Below are 17007 nucleotides of genomic sequence, written 5' to 3' on the forward strand. Positions count from 1 at the left end.
AAAGAAAATAATTTTATGGTTAGCGGTACCCATAACATGAAGAACGGTACTATAGGGTCGTGCCATTAGGAAGATTGAGAACCACTGACCTAAGTGAACTTTAAAATAGGTGTCTGTAACAATCTGAGAAAAATCAGACTTGCAGTCCAAAGCAGAGTACATACAATAATAGCATATAGTGTTGGGCATAGTATAATAGCAATGGGGGGGGGGGAAGATTGGTCACTTTAAGATCTACTTGAACAGCTATAAAATGGAGTGAAAAAGAAGCACGTGGTTCTTTGCATGTTTTGTATCTCAGAATCATAACATGGTTTGCACTCTTGTAGAAGAAACCAACTAGTCTTGCCACTGAGAAAAGAATGTGCCCCAAACACACTAGCCAAGGACTCTAAACTACCCCCCCAAAAAATATACTAATAAAAGGAGGTGTTTCGGATCACTCTGAGACCATAGGCAGACTCTCTCTTAATGAATCTTTCAAATGTTTTATGAGCAAATTAAAGAAGTATGGAAGTAGGTGAGTTAGAGGACAAAGATGTCTAACTTAGGAAGTATTGCTGAAAACAGAGAAAGAGGCGCCACTTAGACGTAGACAGCACAAGACTGAAAATGATAGTACAAGTGTCTATCATAAGAGGTCCGCCTTCCACGGTTAGCAAAGGCAGCTTTTCACACCCTGCCACATTTCCAATGTCTCTTCTCTGCAAAGAAGCCCTGCATCACCTTCTACCAGCCAGCAAGCCCTCACTTTCCTTTGGATGGAGAGTATCTCCTGCACTCCTTACCACCACCATACCCCAGGCTGCCTTTCCTGCTAGTATCTCAAGATATTGAACTAGATGTAGGTCATAAATGGACTCACAGAACATTCAGATGTGCAAATGTAATCTCCTTTGTACAAATCACCCACTGGATAGTGAGAGAAATAAATTTTAGTCCAAGCGAATACATTCCACTCACACACAGTAGTCCATGGGGTAGACATAGGTATGGTCCCCTCAAATCCCCCTTCAAAAAGGACTGACTGCCCAGCTACAAAAAAATGTAGTTAGTCAACAGCCTCCATATTTTAGTGTCCTCAAAGTAAACCTCCGCTTTTGAACTGAAGTCACACTCTTCTTGGAGTATACCGCAGCCAATGATGAGCAAGACAGTGGTACTGCAACCCAGCTGTTACCATTCAACAAGGAATTTCAATAATGAGCACTTGTTTTGCCCCAGAGAGCCTCCTTAGGTTGAAGGGACTTTTTCAGATTTTCATCACACTTCATGCTGGAGTGGGTGTACACCTACTTCTTTCCTATCTCATTATCTGACATTTCACATTGAAAACAATTCTTTTGTGTTTTTATTTTTAAATCTACTGTCCAGCTATTTTTCATATTAACGATCACATTTGGCAAAGGTGAATGCTGAGATAAAAGGCAAGGATAATACTGGTTGTGATGGTGATGGTTATGTGTCTAATTGGCTGGGCCATGATTCTCCATGTTGGGGCAATTATGTAATGATGTAATTCAATAGTTGTGCAATTACATACCCATCTTCCATTGTGTGGTCTTACGTGATAAGGAAATGCTGCGGAGGCCACCTCTGATGTCCTGTGACTACACGAGTGGGGAGGACAATCTCACTCCACATTTGCTCAATGATGATTTCTGTAAGATAGAGGTCAGACATCCCTCAAGCTGCAATCTTCTTCATTTTGTTCTGACACCACACACTGTACTCCTCTGCCGGGTTCAATAATCTGTTACAATGGTCAAACAGAACTCACAGACTCATAAGACTCCAGATTATGGGAGTTTATTTAGAAAATTCACAAGTTACATTTCAGGATCAGAAATGTTAAGGATACAGCTCAGTGCCTCTTAGAAGTCATGTCCGCAAGGCATCTCTCTCTCTGGTACTTGACCTTTCAGACATGTGGCCCCTTGTCCATATGGCCCCTGACCTGCTCAGGAATGTATTACAACACTCATTTGGTGTTCCTTCTGTCTGAAGGCACCCACTATGCTTGTTTTCATGGGTCCGGGAAGCTGCTGCTATGCTCTGTGCCGTGCTTTGATGCCACTGCTTCAGCTACCACCAATTCTCAATGCAGGGATCTCAAACATATGCCAGTCATGGTTCTTCTTTCTGAGTGGTTCTAAAATTCTCCATTCCTGATTTTGAGATGGCTCTTATACCCACTGTAGAAAAAGCCAAATGAACATTTCTGGATTTCTCTCCCGAACTGACAAGATAATAAATTAAAAGTGATATTGTATCCCCATACCATTAGCAGAAATCACTGCCACTTATAGATTTAAACAATTCCAAGGTCGTGGTCCCTACAATATTCAATAATCTGGCCCCTGCAGAAACAAGATGGAACCTGGATAATGACTGTGGACTACTGCAAGCTGAACCAAGAAGTAATCACATGGCTTCAAATATATTATATAAATCATTGTTTGGGCAAATGCCATCTTTTCTGCCCTAATTAGAAAAGAGCTTCAGAAACATTGAGAATTTGGATGAAAGAGACAAGAAATACATTTAAAGTTTGGCTTTGGGGCTATGTTAATTCTCACACTCTTGGTTTTATTGGAGTTCAAAGATATATGGGCCACCTGGTCATCCTTTAAGGCAGTGGTTCTCAACCTTCCAAATGCCACGACCCTTTAATACAGGTAGTTCCTCATGTTGTGATGACCCCCAAGCATAAAATTATTTTCGTTGCTACTTCGTCACTGTCATTTTGCTACTGTGATGAATCAGGCAACCCCTGGGAAAGGGTCGTTCGACCCCCAAAAGCATCGGGACCCACAGGTTGAGAACCGCTGCTTTAGGGCATCACTTTGATTTCTTCATTGATGCTATCATCATGCTAATCCAGTAGGATGATAGAGGCTTTGATAAGACACATGCTTCAGAGGGTGGGAGATAAACCCTAGAAAGATGCATGGATCTATGACATCAGTAAAGTTATTTGGGACTGAGTGATCAGCGCTTCAGGGCCTGACAGGAACATTTCCTCCCAAATAAAAGGTGAATCGCTGTATTTTGAAAACCCATAGAGGCAACAAATTCCACATATAAGAATAATGTTCTTGCCCATATATATATCAGACGACACAGAAGGCTACCAGTTTTGAGAGGGTCCCAGAGCAGAAAAGGGCTCTGCAGCAGCTCCAGGCTGTAGTGCATGCAGCCTGGCCACATGGGCTATGCATCTGGCAGACCCTATGTTGTTGGAGGTCCATGAGTTGAAAATAAAAAGACCATGGGGAATTTATGGAAGAGATGCAGGTGTATCGCAGAGATTCCAGCTAGTTCAAACAGTGGTAGTTTGTCCTTCTGCTAATGTGCAATTCCACTCCACATGTACCAATTCTTATATATACATGAAAATCCCCTAGGGATCTAAACAAAATGTAGATTCGAACTCAGTATACACTCATTGCTCACTTATTGGCATGGTTACCTTCCAAAAGCCAGGTCATTAAGTGAAAATTGGCATTTTGTATGACTTGAGGTCATACCCCATCTTTGACACCATCCCCCCACCCACCACTGTGTTCACCACAGTGATGCCCCTGATGCACCCTGAGATCCGAGTGGCACAGTGGATCTCCCTTCCCCACAGACTCTACTGGGCATTGCCCACAGCCTCGGATTAGTAGGGGATTATCATCACCCGACTGATCTCTGAGCTCGTGAGTGGACCTCCACAGCTCACTTCTCTGCCTTCCTACTACGCTGGCCATGGAGAAGGACCATGGCAGCAGGCAGCTACCAAGGGTGGCTGGCAGGTGAGACATTTTTGGAAGAAGAGACTCTCATCACCCCACCCAATTCCTGCAGTCCCAGCTCTCATCAACTTCTCATGGCCTGACTTCCTCCTCCTCCTCTTGCACATCACCCACCCTGCACTCTCCCTGGTCCCGGCACAGCGACTTTGCCTGACCAGGGTAAGACAAACCTCCAACTGCCAGCCTACATGGCCTCACGGCCTCTCATAAATCTTTCCTTTCTCACCTCCTCTTTAATGTGCAAAATAGGCAGTATTGTTTTATTCTCTCCTCTCTCTCTCGCTCTCTCTAGTGTTCTGAATGCACAATGTCAGATAATGAAGTAGTCGATAAGTGAAGAGTAGATATATCTGGGTGGAATTGTAAATTCTCAGCAAGAAGTCTAACCAGAATGTACCAATTCAAAGCCCTGGAAAATATTAATAATGAAATCCCCTGGAGTTCTAGAAGAAAGCCATGCCAGAGAAAACATATACCTTTTGGAAAAAATCATTCCTGACAAGCTATTAAGCCATGATCGAATAGAATTGTTGACTATGAAATGGTGATCATGTGTCTAGAACTACCTATCAGGAGCTGGAGATTGTCAGTCCCACCAGGACGTAAAATATCAAAGAGGCCCAGGAGCAATTCGTGGAAATGGTCCATCTAGGACATAAAACAAGCTGAGCCACAGGGAAGAGGCATGCAGCAGGAGAAGGCAGTCCCGACTTTCTGTCATACCCACTAGCGTTACATCAACACCCCACCTTCATCTCACCCGGATAACCACATTGGAGGGAGTAGGGATTATTCCTTAGGAACAAGGAAAATCTTGAATTTTTCGTTCAGGTGGGTTGGCTTACAAACCAAAATGAAATGGCAGTTGCATTATCGTCTCAGAGATGGCCTTCAAGCATAGAAGAGGGAGAGGGAGCACTTGAACTGATGGTCATTACTTAAGTCAGGTCAAAATCGATTTAACCATGAAAAAAGGTTCTAAACTGGAATGCAGTAATGATGGTACAATTCTTCTTGATATGATTGTACTATTGACTTGTATGATGTGTGAATTATGTGCAATTGAAACTATTTATAAAAACACACAGAAGAGAGAGAAAAATATCCCAAATGGACAGATCTACAAGGAGGTACACCTTGTCACCTGTGTTGTATGAGAAGAAAAGTTGTCCAAGATTAGGAACAATACAGACTTATACGCAGTGCTGAATGATGAGATCAGGGCCCTGGAAAAGGCAAGACTGGAACAGCAAAGGAAAACTCTTCTGGAATTGAGACAGGCAGATTGATGTGTGGCAAAACTCACTGCCATTACCAGATCTTTGCATCCCGTGTTAAAGTTCCTTAAAGAGAATCTACCATGAAAGAGATTAAAATGTCTAGTAAACAAAAGGACTTGAACCAGTGATGCCTTCTTCATCATCCACCCCAATACTGGCCAAATGAATTCAAAAAAGGAGTAGCAAAGTGGCAGGGATTGAGGCTACACATGGCCCCCACAATATGGGCTCCCACTTTCTTCTACTGATCTAGCTACTGCTGCTTCTAGATATCTGAGCTGCCAGCAATAGAAACCAATACTTAGGTCAATGTATGGCACCATTCACCAAGCAGACCAATCGGCCACTCAGTTGCCAGGTGACTAAAATTGGTCCCATCTCTCTTAAAGGGCCATTAGTTCACCCACACACGAATATATACTTATTCTGAGTATGGGTTTGCCTTTCTTACCTGCAGAAGCTCAACCAGAACAAGCAGCCAGCTAGCAGTTTGTGAAGTACCTGACCCACAAGTATAGAATTCTACACAACATGGCATGCAACTAAGAGTTCACCTTCACAGAAAAAGGGGTGTGAAAGCGGGCCCATGGCCATAAGATTTATTGGTCATGTCACATACCACACCATCCAGAAGCAGCTGGCCTCATAGAAAACTGGAATGGCCTTCTGAAGGTACCAGTTCAGAGGCAAACATTCAAAAGATTAACTCAGTGACTGTTAAGTGGCACTATGTCCTCGAGAGAGAAAAAGTGTCCTCCATAGAGAGAAAAGGGGACCCAAGAAATAAGAAATGGTCCCAGTAACCATCACTCCCAATAATCAATTTTACTGTTACTGCAAATCTGAGCCTTAGTGTTAGAGGTCCTAGTCCCCTTAGGGGATATGTGTCACCAGGAGCACTACAATGTTCTCCTTGAACTACAGTGCCACCTGGAAACTTTGCACCCCTTATGTCCAATAACACAAAGATGAGTCACTACCCTCTCAAGGCTAATTCTCCCTAATAACCAGGAGGAGATAGAGATATTGTTCCACCATGGGAATAGAGAAGAAATATTTGTATTAGTGGAACTCAGATGACCCTACTGGGTGCTTACCTATTGTTCCCAGGCCACTATTGTAACTATGAATGAGCATATAAAGCAGCTCTGTGGTGCTTTATATGTCTAAGAAAGAGAAGAGCCCTGGGGGTAGCACCTTGGGCCGCTAACCTCAAGATCAGCAATTGGAAACCACTAGCTGCGCCACAGGGGAGAGATGAGACTCTCTACTCCCATAAAGAGTTACAGTCTCAGAAATCCACAAGCGAAGTTCTACACTACCCTATAGGGCATCTATTCAATGGCAGTGAGTTTGGAGTTTAGTTTATTGGGCTAAGAAAAGTATGGTTACCAAAGGCTGTCCTCTTTCCAGAATGAGAGATGGAGGTGAAGCACAGGATAAGCTACCCAAGGGGCAGAGGGGAGGGGAGAGGTAGAATGATAACGGAAGAGGAACAATGAATACCAGCTGTAGCCCAAGATCAACTGAAGTGCTGAGGGCTCCTCACACTAATTTCTCTCTTCTAAGAAAGACCCCAGAAGTGTGAATTAGCAAACATGTATAAAGACGAGGATCAGGATGATAGAAGGAAGAGACCTAGAGAAGAGTCATTCTGATCCCCTTCAAAAAGAGTCTCAACCAAATGGAGGGTGAGCATGGTAGTGGATGAGGTGGAAGGTGAAAAGTAATAGAAGAAAGAAATAGGAGACAAAAACTCGTTATCGAGGTATAGGTATGGGCATGTGTGGTAGTTACATAATCTGTTGTCAATTTGAGACTGAAGAGTAAAAGGGTGGAGTTTAGCCTGTCAATCAGGTCGCAGCTTGATGACCTCATTTGGAGGCGCTAAGGAGATAAATAGCTCACTGGAGGCGGGACACACGTTCACTTCCTGTGAGACATTCCTGTTGAGAAGACACATGGAGCTATGCTAGAGCCCTGGAGCTGAAGGAGCCACCTGGAGACGCCTGCCAGTGCGGAGATGCTTCCACTGCCAGTGGATTCACAAGATTTTCCACCTACTGACCTGTGATCTTGCTGAATTTGTCATCATTTCATGTGTTTCTTGAGGCTGAAGAACATATAGACTGGTATTGGACATATGTGCTAATATTGGACTTATTGACTTGATCTGGACTGGGCTGGATTATTTTCTCAATATTCAATTGCTCTTGTATATAAAGCTTTCTTATACGCATATGAATGTTTATGAGTTTGTTTCTCTAGTCTACCCAGAATAACAAAGCATATATATATATATATACATGTAAATATATTAATTTTTTTAAAGGATAGAGGCTGGGAGGGATGGTGTTGGCTAAGCGTACTGAAGGCAATGTGGACCCCCAGAAGCACAAGCAGAGTTTTCTGGGAAGAAGTATATCCAGGTTGCTCTTAGAGGCAAGAATGGTGACACTTCATCTCACGTATCTTGGGAAGGTTGTCAGGAGAGATCAGTCCCTGGAAAAAGGCATCATGCTTGGAAAAGTGAAAGGGTAGTGAAAAAGAAGAGGCCCCCTCGGTGAGCTGGATGGACATGGGCTTCCCCAAGGGGCTCCGACAAAGGGACGATTGTGAGGATGGCACAGGACAGGGCAGGGCTTCATTCCATCGTCCATGGGGTCACAGTGAGTGGGAACCATCGACTGAGGACACCCAACAACAATCACAAGTGACGATGGGGCAGTGTCAGCCACAGGGGAGGCTGGGAATTTTAGTTCTTCCACAGTAGGTACACAGGATATTAACTGTGTGGTCCTTACAAATAGAGAGTGAGGACGTGTAGCCAGGAAGATGAAAAATGTCCCCTGCATATCCCCCTACTGGACATATACACAGAAGAGGCAAGAAACAAACCACGGGCAGATATCTGTGCTCCAGTGTTCATTGCGGTACAGTTCACAATTGCAAGGAGTTGGAAACAACCCAAATTTCCATCAACTGATGAGTGGATTAAAAAGCTGTGGTATATACATACAATGGAGTAGCAGGCATCACTGAAAAGTAGTGATGAACGTATGAAGCACATCACTGCATGGGAAGAACTGGAGGAAAGCATGCTATGCGAAGTAAGCCAAGCACAAAAGGACAAGTACAACAAGAGTCCACTGAGGTAAGCTTTTAAAAAAATGCAAAAGGGGCATAGGGAAAAAGCTACTGTATACAAATATTCCTGGGTGAGGACCAGATAATATGGCAGGGACCAGACCAAATACAGGGATACATATGGTAGAAAACTAAAAAGGAGGTGGGGAAAGGGAAAATATAATAATAAAAAAGAAATGGGTAGCAGGGCTACAGGGCACTAACCCACCCAAGGGCAGGGTATGGTTTATATCTCCACAGGGAAAGAGGGATGAGACTTTAACCCAGTGCTCCAAGATGTGAATGCAACATGCCGGCATGGAGTAGGGAACCAGTGGAGAGGTCTGAGAGGCCAGCCCCAATCCCAACTACTATGTGGACACCTGTCCCTCCCCCTAGAAAAATTCATTTCAAGGGACAGCATTGATACTGCAGCTCCGGACAAGGGACATATCTGATTGGAGCACATGGGAGCAGGTGAAGGGTGAGGAGTAGAGAGTGAAACACATCCTGGCCCACCAGGCCTTAAGGACGGTGTCCCAAATTAGAGCAGCCAGTCCATAGAGAGGACTACATGGCTGGCCCCGCTATGAGACATGATATTCCTCACTGACCCATATCACTACAGAGAACAACACTGGAGACATAGTGTGGGAATTGCGTCCTATCTGATCCTGCCACACCAAGGCAAAACATTAAGGGGAGGGGGGGAAACAGGTCAGGGAATGGAGCAACAAGGTCCCCAGGGAATGCTGATGGTGGACTTCCAGGCCAAGGCATGGTGCCCCAACAGACTTGACTGGAAAACACTCCTGAAGGCCAACAAATGGTCCATGAACTAAGTACAACCATTTCTTTCTTGTGTTTTGCTTTGCTTTTTGTCATTGTTTTGTTGTTGTTTTGTTGTATATTGTTGCTTGGTTTTTTTCTGTCTTGTTTTTGTGCATGTTATTATCTCCACAGGTATTTCTAAATAAGATAAGCTAGATGAACTATCTGGAAGAGAAAACAAAGGGACCAACAGTTCCGGGGGGACATGGGAGACAGGGAGGTCGGGGGAAAGGTAGTGGTGTTAACAAAGCCAGGGACAAGGGAACAACAAGTTATCCAAATCGGTGGTAAGGAGGTGGTGCGAGGCCTGGTAGGGTGTGATCAAGGGTAATGTAACCAAGAGGAATTGCTAAAACCAAGGTGGGGACTGAGAATGATTGTAGGACAGGAGGAAAGTCAAAGGAAATAGAGGAAAGAGCTGGGAGGCAAAGGGTATTCATAGAGGTCTAGATAAAGACATGTACACATGCAAATATATTTATATATGAGGATGGGAAAATAGATCTATGTGTATAAATTTATAGGTTTAGTATTAACGTAGCAGAAGGACATTGTGCCTCCACTCAAGTACTCCCTCAATGCAAGAGTACTTTCTTCTATTAAATTGGCATTCTATGATGCTCACCTGCCCGACACGATCACTGTAGATAAAATATGTGCATAAGCAAATGTGGTGAAAAAGTGGATGGCGCCTGATTATCAAAAATATATAGCTTCTAAAGGTCTTAAAGGCTTGAGGCTAAACAAACAACTATTTAGAAGGGGAGCAAATAAGCCCACATGGAAGAATCATACCAACCTGTATGATCATGAGGTGCCGACAGGATCAGGTATCAGGTATCAAAAGATCCAAAACAAACAATTATATTAATGTGAAAGAAGGGGGTTGGAGTGGAGACCCGAAGTTCTTCTGTACACAATTGGACATCCCTTCACCAAAGGGTCACCAAAAAAGGGCAGTTCACCAGGGTGCAATATAGCACCAACAAAACACACATCATCCCTCTGGTTTCTGAATGCTGCCTCCCACACCCCCACCATGACCTTACAAATCGGCCTAGACCAAAGTACACACATTGGTGCAGATAAGAGCTTTCTACACATGGAATTCTGGGCAGATAAAACCCTCAGGAACAATAGTTGGAGTAGTGATATAATGAGGGTAGGGGGATGTTGGGGGGGGGGTTGAAAGGGGGAACCCATAAAGGTGCTTTGCTCAATTGATGTATGTACAGACTGTGATAAGAGCCTTATGAGCCCCAATAAAAAAGATTTTTTTAAAAAAGAAAGGGGGAACCTACCACAAGATTAGATATATAGCCTACCCCCCAGGGGGATGAATAACAGAAAGGTGGGTGAAGGGAGACAACGGAGATTGCAAGATTATGAAATAACAACAATAATATATAATTGATCAAGGATTCACAAGGATGGGAGGGGGAGAAAAGGACTCAAGTAGAAAGAAAATGATTTGGAAATGTTGATGGCAGCATATGTAAAAGTGTGCTTAATACAATTGTATGATGGATTGTTATAAGATTTGTAAAAGCCCCCCAATAAAATAATGAATAATAAAAAAGAAAGAGACTCAACTGCCAAGTTGTAATTAGAATAGTTAGCCAACAGCTATCAGCTGTTAGCACCATTAGGATTGGCGTCCATTTTGGAGCCATTGGCTACACAAGCACAGCCGGATTAGTCCCTAGATGTGAGGGTGACAAGATTTCATCACATGAGTTTGGACATGTTATCAGGAGAGACCTGTTACTGGAAAGGAGCATCTGCTTGGTCAAGTGGAGGATCAGAAAGAGAGGAAGATCATCAAGGACATGGATTGACACAGTGGCTACAAGGATGGTGCCAGTCTAGCAATTGTAAGGATGGCACAGGACCAGACAGTGTTTCCTTCTACCATACATTCTATCATACATAGTGCCAATATGACTCACAACTGACTCAATGGCACCTAACAACAACAACAACAAATTACTTGAAGCAGCACCTGCCCAATAAGTGAACAGAGCAGTGGTACAAGGACCGAGCTATTCCTGTTCAGTGTGGAACTTGTTCATGGGATTCTGTGCTCCAGAACTCCTCATTGCACTGACAGAGAGTTTCCCAGGGCTCCATTGCGTCGGATGGTCCCCCTTTGTCTAGTCTTGCTTCCTCTCTTTCCTTCACAGACATCACTGCCTAGTACATCTTTTGTGCTCTTAATTCTACCATCTGCTTCCGATCCTGCCTACAACAATTTTTTGTTTGTTTGTTTTACATAAAGCTCTCCATCATTACAAACTTTGCCTCTTTCCCTTCTAGGTTTGGGGGGAGTATGCGACTTAAGTGGCCTCATGGTGACAGAAGAAAGCATGGTTACCAAGACCCCCATGGTTACCAAGACCCCATGGCTCCTTACCATGTAAAGCAGCAGTTCTCAACCTGTGGGTTGAACTCCTTTGGAGGTCGAATGACCCTTTCACAGGTTTGCCCGGTTCATAACGGTAGCAAAATTATAGTTATAAAGTAGCAACGAAGATAATTTTGTGGTTGAGTATCAGCACAACATGATGAACTGTATTTAAAGGATCATGGCATTAGGAAGGCTGAGAACCACTGATGTAGAAGCTGGTCTGCTGCCTGAACTAGTCGTCCCTGGAGCATTCTTCAGTACATGGAGCAAGATCCTACCACTGGAGTCAGTGTGGGTCATAGTCCTTCTCAGCTTGGTCACCATTTTCCAATTTCTACACTGACTCAGTCTCACTAGTGAGACTCTTACAGATGCTATGAACTAATTCCCTCCCGGGAAGTCTTTCGGTTACCCTCCTCTGGTCTTACCCCAGTGACAAGGTCACTTTGCCTTGTATGGGGATCCCTCATTCAAATTCAATAGCCCAAATCTCTGCTCCCTTGAGAGTTGAGGATGAGGGGTTTGCTAAGTCTACTCCATACTGTACAGAATCCAAAGGCAGCTCTGCAGAGCTACATTTTGGCCTTCTCTCTGCAGAAAGATTTTTGGCTCTGTTTCTTTCTTTTTTTTTTTTTTTTTGAAGATGGCTATATTTATTGTTGGTAATGACAGCTGCTCAGTGCAACTGACTAAAAGGGGAAAGCGACCCAGATGACTCAGCCTCTGGGATGAGAAACAAGTAGCCTGTCGGGCAAGGGTGCACGGACCCCCGGACGAGTCTGCCACCAGGTCTCAGCAGCACCCTGTATTTCTGCAGCCACAGGGAGAGCAACTAGCCTTCTGAGGAAGCCCACTGGGCTCTGGCGGCCAGAAGACGGAGGGATGCAGGCCAGCCACTGCTTGTGGAGACCCACAGACAAAAAAGTGAGGGCCTGCCCCACCTTGCGTGGCCGTGGGCTATGTGCTGCCCAGGCCAATCATGTGGTCACACTGGACTGTGTCTGCCCCAATGTCCCAGGAGCAGCAGGCACCAAGAGAGGTCCTGCCAGAGGGGCCTCCATGCAGATTGGCTGCTGGCAGTTTCCTGCAGTGGGCAGGGCAGCAGGCGCCTGGCCCATGGCCCCCCCGTTGTCCATAGACACACCCTGGAGTCAGGGTGAAGGAGGGCGCTGCTGCTGCTGCTGCTTCAGCTTCTTCAGACTGTGGTAGGCTTGCACCACCCGCTCTCTCTCCTCGCCCACAATCCGCTGCCGGGCCAGAGAGGTGCTCAGGGGCTGGGACTCACTGGCAGGACACAAGAACTTCTTCAGAGCCAGCGACTTCTTACCTGGCTGTCCCCCACCTACACTCTTCCTGGGCCTCACAGTCAGCTCTGGGGGTTGCAGGGCGACCTCCCCAAACTTCACCGTGTCTCGGAGCAGCTCCTGCTCCAGCCGGTCAGCAGCCTTGTCCTCCTTTCTCTGCCGAACTCGGTCCAGCTGTCGCTTCTTGAACGCCTTCTTGCGTTCCGACTTTTCCCTCTGCTTCGCAGGGGCCGCCTGCGCCTCTGGTCGCCTCTGGGCCTGGTTCTTACTGAGGAACACCACATGCTGGGCCTCCTGCTCCATGCGCTGCACGTACGCCCCCTCCGACTCCCATTTCTTCCGCTTGAACTTGGGCACAGGGATATCAGGCTCCACTCCCTTGGCCTCCTTTTCTAGCATAGTCTTGAAGGCCGCCTGGGCTTCTCTCCTCCTCTTCTTGTTGCTGATGGGGTTTCTCATCTGTTGGCGGCTCCTCATAATCTCTCGGAGCCGGAAAGGAATCTCCTGCTCGTCCTGGTTCTTGGGCTTGCAGTTCACTTTCTTCTTGTCTTTGCTGTGCTGTCCCGGTCGGGGAGCGCGTCGTTGCCCGCCCTGAAGTTCCTGTTGCGGACACCGCTGCCCCTGTGGACACCCGGAGGCCGCCGGCCTTGCAGCCCCGCGCCCCACGAATGCCATTCCACACGCCGACTTAGTTCCCCGGCTCTGTTTCTTTTACATGATCGCCTCCCAGAGTCCTAATAGCCTCTTGGCTCTAGAACTTTGACCCCAAACTGGAAGATCACTATGCTCCTGACCACTTTCCTTCTCTACCTGTGCCTCTCTCTGTTCTTCCTCTTGCAATCCAGAGGAACTAGAGAAGCAAGGTTTAAAATTCTTCTCCTTCTTCCTGTCTGGCCAAAAGGACCCTGAGGTTAAACTCCATTATCAACTGAGCCCAGGTCTTCTTTATAAGATAAGCATACATTAAAGAAGTTTAGAAAATCCCTTCCCTCTTAATAATATGTGACCTTCGGCCTATTTTGTTGCTACAAATGTGAAGACACTATTTGAAAATAGAAGGGAGTGAAACCTGTGGAAGCCAGAACCTGCGTAAGGAGGAAACCTCAAATATTTTCCAATAGAGGCAAAAAAAAAAAAAACAAACCTGTTAGACCTGGATAAACAAGGTATTCCCATCAAGTTCCAGCATTTTTCACAGTACTGTTTTTTTTTCCTTTGGACCCTTCCTAGACACATCCTAATCTTACTCCTATCCCACAAAACATGGGCAGATAGATGGATGCCTTGCATTAACTAGGAAGAAGCCTATGTATCTGGGAAAAAAAACTTGAGAAAAACCTATTAATACATCTCAAAACAATTATACCCATTATAGAACTTACCCTCATCTAAATTTCCAGGCCCCAGAGCCCTGCTCCTGCTTCTCTTAATGTTTTATAGGAAAGGGATTTAATAATCTGATTACCTAATCATGCTAGACACAAAAAGGTGTATTTATACATTTAATCCTCAAAACAAAGCTATGCCATAAGTACTCTTTCTCTCCATTTTACAAATGAAGAAACCAAAGCACCAAGAAGTTAAGAAATTTGCCACACACACTTCTACGTGACTGTATTTTAATTGGGATATCTTGAAGATGAAATACTCTTTCCCAAAGGAATAAATGGCTGAGAGTAAAATTTCAAGGCTGCTGACTGACAAAACCTCCTTTGTTAAACCTCCTGTCCTAAAATATTTGCCATCTTATGGCTTTCTGAGGTCCTTGATTGGAAGTTCTAGCCCTATCAAACATCTGGTGAAATGCAAGACTCCTCTGAAATGGCTCACACAGTAAGTGCCACACCTTGGGTGTTCCCTTGTTCACTACGCCCCGCTCACACTTCACCTTCACTAGGAACTGCACATTAATGGTAATCATTGAATTGTGAAAACACAAAGTTCAACAGTTTGCTAGTCTCAATGTGGCATCTCCCCCTTTCATGTTTTCCTGGTGAGATTTATCTAGCGGCATAAATATGAAAAATACATATCACATATGATGATCTACAATTATTAAAATTGAGGAATAGACAATCTTTCACATTTTCATTCATTTTCTTATTTTGAAAAGAAATTCCATTTTACTGATTGCAATGTAAATAAGTTTGAAATAATTATTGTGATATTCCATTAAACTAATGTCATTTTATGGGTAAAATTTAAAATACTGTATTAATTCCAAACAGAATACATTTGCAATTTGTTCCAAGAAAACAGATTATTACATGTAATGTCAACAGTCATTACTTCCTGGTGTTATTTACCTAATCCCAATTCCCTAGCTAATCCCACGGCATGTGCAATGAATACTGCACTGTGTGACATATACCCTGTAAAACGCCTTCTATCCAGTAGTTATTGGTATTTACGTCATCTAATAAGTTCATTTGTATTTTATTCCTGTCTATCACCCCCAACCCGCAATGTTTTATTCAAAATAAAGCAGGAAGAAGCATTTGGGAGTGGGATGCTCAATGTGAGCAACTTTTTTCTTCTTGATTTTAACAATCTGATTGACAAATAACTCACATATAATGCCTTTTAAATTTTAAATACAGTAAAGAGAGCTGTGCGTTTATCACCTGTGTTAATTTGGGTAGACTACAGAAACAAATCCAGGTAGACTCATATGTGTATAAGAGAGAGCTTTATATAAAAGAGTAATTCTTTATTAAGAAAACAACCCAGCTCAGTCCAGAAGTCTGATATTAGTTCACATGTCCCAAACCAATCCATAAATTCCTCTTTAGACTCATGCAACACATGCAATGCTGCCAAATGCAGGAAAATCATAGGCCAGTAGGTGTAAAGGCTTGTAAATCCAGTGGCAGTAGAAATATCTCAGTGCTGGTGTGGGTCTCCACATGCCTCCTCCAGCTCCAGGACTCTGGTTCCATCAGGGGTCTCCATGTGGCTTGTCAGCAGGAAGATAAAGCAGAGTGTGTGTATCTGACCTCCAGTCAGCTGTTTATCTCCTTAGCGCCTCCAAATGAGGCCATCAAGCTGGGACTTGATTGACAGGCTAGACTCCACCCCTTCGCAAGTTGACAGATTATATAACTGCCACATTATCCCAGTTCATTTTAGAACATTTTTCCATTCTTGTATCGATTATTAGTAGGTCCCAATTTCCCCCAACCTCCCCTGTCATAACTCTAAGAAACTAATTTAGTTGCTGATTTACCTATCATGAGTTTCATAATAAGAAAATGATTCAAGTAAAAAAGAACAACAACTAAAAGACAAAACACCCAACCCAAAAAAAGCCAAAAATTACAACAGACTAAAACACATATAAATTCAATGTTTAGCAATTTCTCTTTTTTAATACTTATATTGGGGGCTCTCATCACAATCCATATATTCATCCAGCATGTCAAACACGTTTGCACATATGCCACCATCATCATTTTTAAAACATTCTCTTCACACTTGAGCCCCTGGTATCATCTCCCTATTTCTTTCTCCCCCCCCCCCACCCTCCATCATGAACCCTTGTTAAATTATAGATTATTTCCATATCTTACATACTCTTCCATCACCCCACACCCACTTTTCTGTTACTTTTGCCCTGGGAGAGAGTTCTAGATTGATCCTTGGGATCGATTTCCCCTTTTCCCCACAAGCTCTCCCCCTAATCTTCCTGGTATGTTTACTTTCATTGGGAGTTCCGAGGGGTTTATCTATCATGGATATCCTGTGTTGAGGGCTCTTATCTGTAGCAGTGTGCATGCTCTGGTCTAATCCAATTTGTAAAGTAGAATTGAGGCCATGTGTTTAGCAATTTCTTGAAGTAAACATTGAAGTTGTTTTTTGTCACTTTGTAAAGGTAGCTCAGGCAAAAGTCCAGGCATCACAATATTAGTTCTCTTTATTCGTGGAATTTGATTAGGTAATTCAAAAAGATTCATGTCATATTCTCACTGTAGAATATTTTATCTTATTTCCTTTTTCCTCCACACCATCTCCTAGGATACATTAAGTACTCTATACTGACTACTCTCTGTTTGATTGCCAAATACTTAAAAGCCAGAAGTAGATTTTAAAACATTTTTCAGAGACTTCTGGGGAAATGGTGACACATACCAGAGGGACTCCACAGAGTTCAGCCCAGGAGAGTTGCTTAGAGGGAAATTCAACACTGCTGGAATACAGGAGGAGCACTTTAAATATAAGTAGACACAGACCCACAAGGTTTTGAGGGGCTGGTGGCTTTT

At 43.9% G+C, this 17007-nt stretch overlaps 1 pseudogene; it reads right to left on the bottom strand.

Annotated features, from left to right (window-relative positions):
* Nucleotides 1-12595: 12595 nt before the first annotated feature.
* On the bottom strand, nt 12596-13438 carry LOC142433956 (coiled-coil domain-containing protein 137 pseudogene; annotated as a pseudogene).
* Nucleotides 13439-17007: the final 3569 nt, after the last annotated feature.

The sequence above is a fragment of the Tenrec ecaudatus genome, chromosome X, assembly GCF_050624435.1.
Source record: "Tenrec ecaudatus isolate mTenEca1 chromosome X, mTenEca1.hap1, whole genome shotgun sequence".
Taxonomy (NCBI): domain Eukaryota; kingdom Metazoa; phylum Chordata; class Mammalia; order Afrosoricida; family Tenrecidae; genus Tenrec; species Tenrec ecaudatus.